This window comes from Ruditapes philippinarum, unplaced genomic scaffold, assembly GCF_026571515.1.
Source record: "Ruditapes philippinarum isolate M1 unplaced genomic scaffold, ASM2657151v2 ctg1209_1_1_1_1, whole genome shotgun sequence".
NCBI lineage: Eukaryota > Metazoa > Mollusca > Bivalvia > Venerida > Veneridae > Ruditapes > Ruditapes philippinarum.
In genome coordinates, this window is record NW_026857012.1 from 45,531 (window position 1) to 52,389 (window position 6,859).

The 6,859-nt window shown below is 32.6% G+C and overlaps 1 protein-coding gene across 3 annotated transcripts in view; it reads right to left on the reverse strand.

Moving 5' to 3' along the window:
* The window catches only part of LOC132748452 (uncharacterized), a 31,955-nt gene extending 29,501 nt beyond the window's left edge, over positions 1–2,454 (reverse strand). The window contains exon 1 of one of the 3 annotated variants that reach the window (XM_060738067.1): positions 2,228–2,454. The gene's annotated coding sequence lies outside the window, so the exon portion shown is untranslated. Of the gene's footprint in view, positions 1–1,839; positions 1,988–2,162; positions 2,196–2,227 lie in introns of those variants that run through there. The other 2 variants (XM_060738069.1, XM_060738068.1) reach the window with 2 other exon arrangements.
* Between the last annotated feature and the right edge of the window lie 4,405 nt (positions 2,455–6,859).

Consider the following 6,859-nt stretch of genomic DNA (forward strand, 5'->3'; position numbering starts at 1 on the left):
AACATTCAAGGTAAGCAAGGCCTTCTTTTTTTGCTGCTTTCAATTTGAAGTGACTGTGCAAAATTTCCAAGACAGGTTATGTAGTTTGGTGATTTTCTAGTGTTTAATCTGAATTACGGACAGGGCAGACTGTACCAGGCAGACCGTATGTTTGGACGGGGCGGTCCATATTTTGGAACACATCGGACCGTGACTCGAGACGAGGCGGACCGTGATTTATTTTAATAAAATATTTAAATATTGATGTTTCTTTGTTTTCTTTTAATATCATTATACACATATACATATATAAAATTTATGAAATTATTTTTTTGTCCAATAGGATTGCAGTATTTCAAATGAATTGTAATACATTTTTTTTAGACCATTAATGAACACAAAAGAAAGACAAAATTTACATCGTTAGCACAGAGAAAGGAAGACTTATTAATTTACAGATACACGAACATGTTATGACGAACATATATACGAAAACAGCTGCATGTATATCGGTATTCACACTGTAATATATATTCGGTCATTCATATATTCATATTTACACCTGTAATTACACAGGGTCATAATGACTTGCACAGCTATCAAAATTTTTATGTCTTGTTGGAATATTATAGCCATAATTTCAACAAATTCAACTGCATGCTCCTGGTTGACTTGTGTTGAATTCTCATCAATTTTGATTCTTTGACGAGTTAGTTTATATTAGAATTGGTTTTCGTGCTCTGCCTTAATTAAGATCCATGTCTGTTTATAGTGAATTACTATACATGGTATATTAATTATTTCTTTGTTTTCATATTGTAATTAAGTAATATATATAATCTATAATCCTTTATACAGCTAAAATGTTATGAATGGTATATATAAAAATATTACAATTAAGGTAATTGTTTCAAGTTTATATTAACATTAGCGCAAAATATTTTTTAAGATTTTCTCGAACCATTCCCATTAGCTTTACACTACCTATTTTATACTTATTATTGTATGGGTCAATATCTATAATCATAAAATTAAAGTTAGATTAATCAACAATCAGCCCTATGTCATGTGCACATGATTAATACAAACATATGTAGATCTAACTAGTATTAGACCAATGTTTAAATTTTAAAATACAAATCTGTTCAATATGAAAATGCTTATAATTACATGTTTAGGATGATAATGATACCAAAATATATATAGAAAATTAAATAGCAATATTTAATTTGAAAATATACATGGCAGTGTTTTTATTCACTTTTGGGGGAAGGGGGTCCGTGCCCTTTGGAGGGGGAAAATGTAATAGGAGGGGGAATTTTATTTGTTTACTTATTTTATATTGTTTTCTTTGCAGTGGAAAAGGGGAGCAACTCTTGCAACACAAATTTTCTTTTTTCATAATATACGGATCTAAAATATTGATGTGTTGCTTGTTAAACTTGTTGGGACGCCAGAAGTAGCTCCCCTTACCTACCAGAGAACGATTTGTAAACAACCTTGCTTAACAGTAACTCTTACAGGCATTAAATAAAACATTTTTCGGCAGTTAGTTGCAAAAAAAAAAGATATTTATTGCAGGCAAATTCGGGCTGCCATATAGGCGGAAATTTAGGCTTTGATGGGGGGGGGAAACATACTATTTTGAGGGGGGAATGGGGCCGAATTTTGCTAAATATTTTGGTGAAAAAAAAAAACACTGCATTGTCCGCCTCGTCTCGAGTCATGGTCCACACTGTCCCAAAATATGGTCCGCCCCATCCAAACATATGGTCCGCCCTGGTACGGTCCGCCCTGTCCCATGGTCTGCCCTGTCCTACGACTCTTAATCTATCCTAATTATTTTTAAATAATGAATACCAATTTGTCACAAAATGAAATGCTCAGTCTCAATAATAATGGCGAGCATTTAGGTTGTACATTAATGTTAAACATTAATGCTGAAGAAATTTGGCAGATACATCAAATTTACTATGATTTTTAACGACATAAACAGGAAGTGTCTTGACTCTTGGGTTGGGACGAATTATTTGTAATGTACATAAACATGTTTTTGCAAAGTCCTGAATGTCGAAAAGGAAAGTAAATGAAATAAGTATTTAAAACCTGCAATATATCAATGACAAGGGAATTTATCAATATGCAGGAATTAGAACTATAACATTTTATAATTATGCAATTACCCGTTACCAAAAAGATGATTAGTAATAAATTTCCGCAAATGTAAATATAGCGATATTTGACTCACCGTCATGTCAACAACCACCGCATTCTATTTTTAGATATGACCTCTCAACACGTGATTCGCTAAATTAAAATCACACAATAAAGGTCTTATTTAGTAAACATCTTAAAGCTTTTAATATTTTTTTAAATCCCAAGCTAAATTTTTATTGTTATCAACAATTCTTAGAAGAAAAAAATCTTTCGCGGAAAAATGTTAATCGGGATACCAAGTACTTCACACAATCGCAACTTTTCGGGCCTTTAAGGTTTGTTCGCACCATAGTCAATTCGTACTCAATAATCTTAATTTAAGTATTTAACTGACTTAATTTAACACAAACGGTATATCAGTATTATTTCATCGATGTCAACTAAAGAAATACTTTGTAATTGGAATGTATATTAAAAATAGATAGAACAAGAGCTGTCCGTAAGACAGCGCGCTCGACTTTTTTATTGCTTGCCAATAAAAAAAGTTTTTGCAGTAAAAGGCAATACAAGAATATTACAGCAATGTTTATATGACATAATTTATGGTAAAGTGAACAAGTGGATAGGAATGAATTTTTTTAGATTTTTTAAGTTTTTTAGTGCTTGCCTATAATACAAAACATTGACAGTTAAGGGCCATAATTCAAATAAAATCTTTGACAGAATTACCTTCTCCTGGACATGTTTGGGAATCATGATTGTAAACAAGTATTCCAACTTTCAAATTAATATCTCAAACAGTTCAGTCAAAAAGTGGACTGGTACTAAAAACTTATCCAAGATTCTAAGTCGATAAAAGGCCTTAATTTTTAAAACAAATCCTTGACAGAGTTACCTTCTCTTGCGTACAGATGGGGGTAATGATGTGAAATAGCATTAAAAGTTTCAAAGCAATATCTCAAAGGGTTAAGGCAATAAGTGGATTTTACCCATATTTAATGTATTTTCTAAGTCAAAAAGGGGCATAATTCTGTCAAAAACCTTGACAGAGTTATGTCCTCTTGTCTGTTGATGAAGGTCGTGATGGTAAACAAGTATGGTCAGTTTCAAAGCAATACCTCCAATGGTTTTGAAATAAAGTGAGGTGGTACAAAAAACTTAACCAAGCTCAATACACTTTCTAAGTCAAAAAAGGGCCATAATTCTGTCAAAAACCTTGACAGAGTTATGTACTCTTGTCTGTAGATGGAGGTTATGATGGTGAACAAGTATGGTAAGTTTCAAAGCCATACTTGTAATACTTCTGAAATAAAGTGGGGTGGTACGAAAAACTTAACCAAGGTGTGACGCCAACGCCGACGCCGGGGCGAGTAGGATAGCTCCCCTTTTCATAGAAAAGTCGAGCTAAAAACTGGCACGTTCATTGAAAGACATCCAGGGACCAATGTAATAATATATAAATTCAGATGACAAGTGAATAAAACTTTCTCTTGTATATCAGACAAGATTATTTACAGTTTACATTAATGCTAGAAAGTCCTGCCTAAACCCTGTGTAAGAAAAGTTAGCAGCTTTACACGACACTATTTCTACAGACCTTTTATGAATGATGTAATTTTGACTTTTTAAATGTTATAAATTAAGCTAATACACCTCTAATGGGCACTATAAGGAACTGTAGAATTGACAACCTAGGACATTTATATGCCTTAAATGTCACCTGTATGCAAAATTTAAACAAAATTTACTGTGCGGTTTATGAGTTATGGACATTTTTTTAAACTAAAACTTTGCCATTAGAAGGGCTTTTTTTCAGAAATGAGGAAACTATAAATCCGTGCTCTTAATAATCTATAATATCATCATTATGAAAAATGTTTTTCCTATTGCTCATTGTTAAGAAACAAATAATGACATTAAGGTAACAAAACGATTGTTTCTAAACGAAATGTTTTAAATATGTATTAAAATGTTATCCTACCCCACCACTTTAAACACTTATTATGTAAAAAGCTTTATTTAAAATACCCTTAAAATTTTCCACACTGAGTGGCTGTTTTCAAAGTTTGCCTAAATCTTAAATGTATATTGGTTGGTCTTGCAAAATATAAAATATTTTAACCCTGTAGTGTTTGTTTTATCAAACTTTGAAAATAACTGGTATTATATTTGCTATTAAATTTGGAAATTTATTTAGCAAATAAATACCCACAATAATGATATAATTAAAATGAATCACTTTTTTCTACCATTAGGGATCTGAGTGATTCATAAAAAATGTTAAAAAGAAAAAAAAGTTGCCCCTTCTGGGCTTTGAACCCATGCCCCTCACTTTCAATACACTGGACAGTGATTCTAGCCTATTTGAATACCTATCAAAGTGGAGATAGTGCATTAGAGGTGTGCTACCTTAAACTATTTTTTTTTAAAATAGTAATCTAGTATTTAAATGACAATATTAGTTTTTGGAATTTCTTTCCAAAATGATATGATTTTATGTAATATGCAAGAAAAGGAATCAAACAACACCTGTCGTTACTGAAGACAGAAACTCTGCAGAGCCTCTTGATCGCCGTTAACAGTTACCCTCAAGCTGGGTATTCCACCTTTAACTGGCAGCCGCTGAACATTAGATCCTTATTATACTCTCCCCCTCTGTGCATGCACATAGTTGGGAGGCATAGGACACTGAGCACAATAGATAAATGGATCTTGTATGATGCACAGTATCCTGCCAGTGTCAGGACTGAAGCTGAATGGAGTGGCCCTTTAAAGTAGTAAGAGACCACAAGGAAGGATACTTGAGTATGTGTGTGTGTCCCAGCTAGAATGGCTGTCCTTTGTTGAGCACCAACAGCCATTATTAGTCCTTCCTCCTTATGTTTCATAGGTGCTCATTGACTGATGTACCATGCTCTACTTTCGGCTAAAATTTAATCTTTCTGACTACTTGCACAGAGGTAAATTTTCATCACGAACTGTGCTTCGAAATTAACACTTTAAGTTTAAGGGCATGACTTTGTTTTGTGTTCATGTGACAGGCAAAAGGAATTTTTCAAGTTAAAATATACATGTATATATCAAGATCAATAGAGACAAAAAAAAAGAAGCATTACATATTATTGTATGTTTTATTTAATTTTACATAGATTTACAAAAAAAAAACAAAAAAACATTAAGAATTTCAGTACAACAATACTGATTTTCCTCTGTCAATTAACACAGACAAAATGCCTAACATTCTGAAAAAGTACTGAATTTTCTAAACTTATAAGGAAGTCCTACTAAATACTACTAAGGACCGCAATGAACTGCTAAGGGGTCCTTTACATAGCTAATATATAACCAACCCTGCATTCATTTTGAAAACAAAATCCAGGTAGTTAATTTATAATGTGATGGCATAAAAAAAGACAGTTAAAACTTATAAGTTTGTTTCATTGCAAAGAAAACAATACTTTTAAATCTATTTTCTTGCATAGCAGACTGGCGTTTCCGTGATTTTTACCCATGCCGGAAATTTCATCTGGCATGGGGGGTGCCAGACGAGTCGCGTGCCAAACAACGTCATTTTAGCGCACTTTATGAACTGCATTAAAATGACGTCGTTTTAGAAGGGAAATATGTGCTTATGATGATGTCACTTCACCGTTGTTATTTAAGTTGTAAGTTTATACGCTTTTGTAAGAAAATAGTTATGGATAAAATGACTTTAATTTCTATGAACATATATCGCATTGAGGTAAACCATTTTAAATATTAAATAATATGGCAGAATATGCAAGAAAAAATATCTGACATATGTTTGCGGTTCGGATGGGAATATCCGTCCCTCGGGAACCCGCCCATGGGCAGGTCCCCTCGGGACGGATATTCCGGTCCGAACCGCCACATATGACAGATATATTTATTTAAATTATTATTATTATTCTAAAGTTGTAAGCTCATATAAACAGAGTGAATAGGCACTTATAGCAAACAAACCTGTCTTCATATAACAAATTTATAATACTGCACAATTACTTTCTTTCATAACAAAAATTAATTTATAAAGTTGCAAAAGCTATTTCTTTAGATAAAGATATAATTATATTGTATGGTCCTATCATAATTAATGTTACCCATTGCAGTATTATATTTATGTACATTTGTGTACACTTTCGTAATCCAACAAAGAAACTTAACCCTTTCCCCCATGAGCATATTGTGAAAAATGGCCATTTTCACTGAAAAGCCTCCTCTTACAAGTTCAAACTGCTATGAAACTATGAAAAATGCTTCAATACTAATCAAACTTGGCACAAATGTTGACTGGACCATTGCCTTTGTAACGACATGCTCAGTCTTAAATTTCCTGTTACCCATGGCAACGAGGGGACATCTCAAAATTGCCAAAAATCACTATTTTGCCTCGATTTTTTCCATCAAAATTTATTTCGAAAGTGCGTTGTTTCGCGTATATATGAGGGAAAGGGTTAATGCAAATCCTCAAGGTCAAATCTAAGATTAATTGAAATACATGTACATCATAAGCAATAGTTTATCTTATATTGGCTATTTGAAAAGTTACTGCATGGATAATCCCACATACTATACAATTATCAAGCTGGTAGGTAATTTTCCAGAGTGACAATCAATGTCAGACATGATTTATTATTAAAATACATAAAATATATTATGTCACACAAATCATACTTCAGGCTAATGAATTTTGTTCAAATAT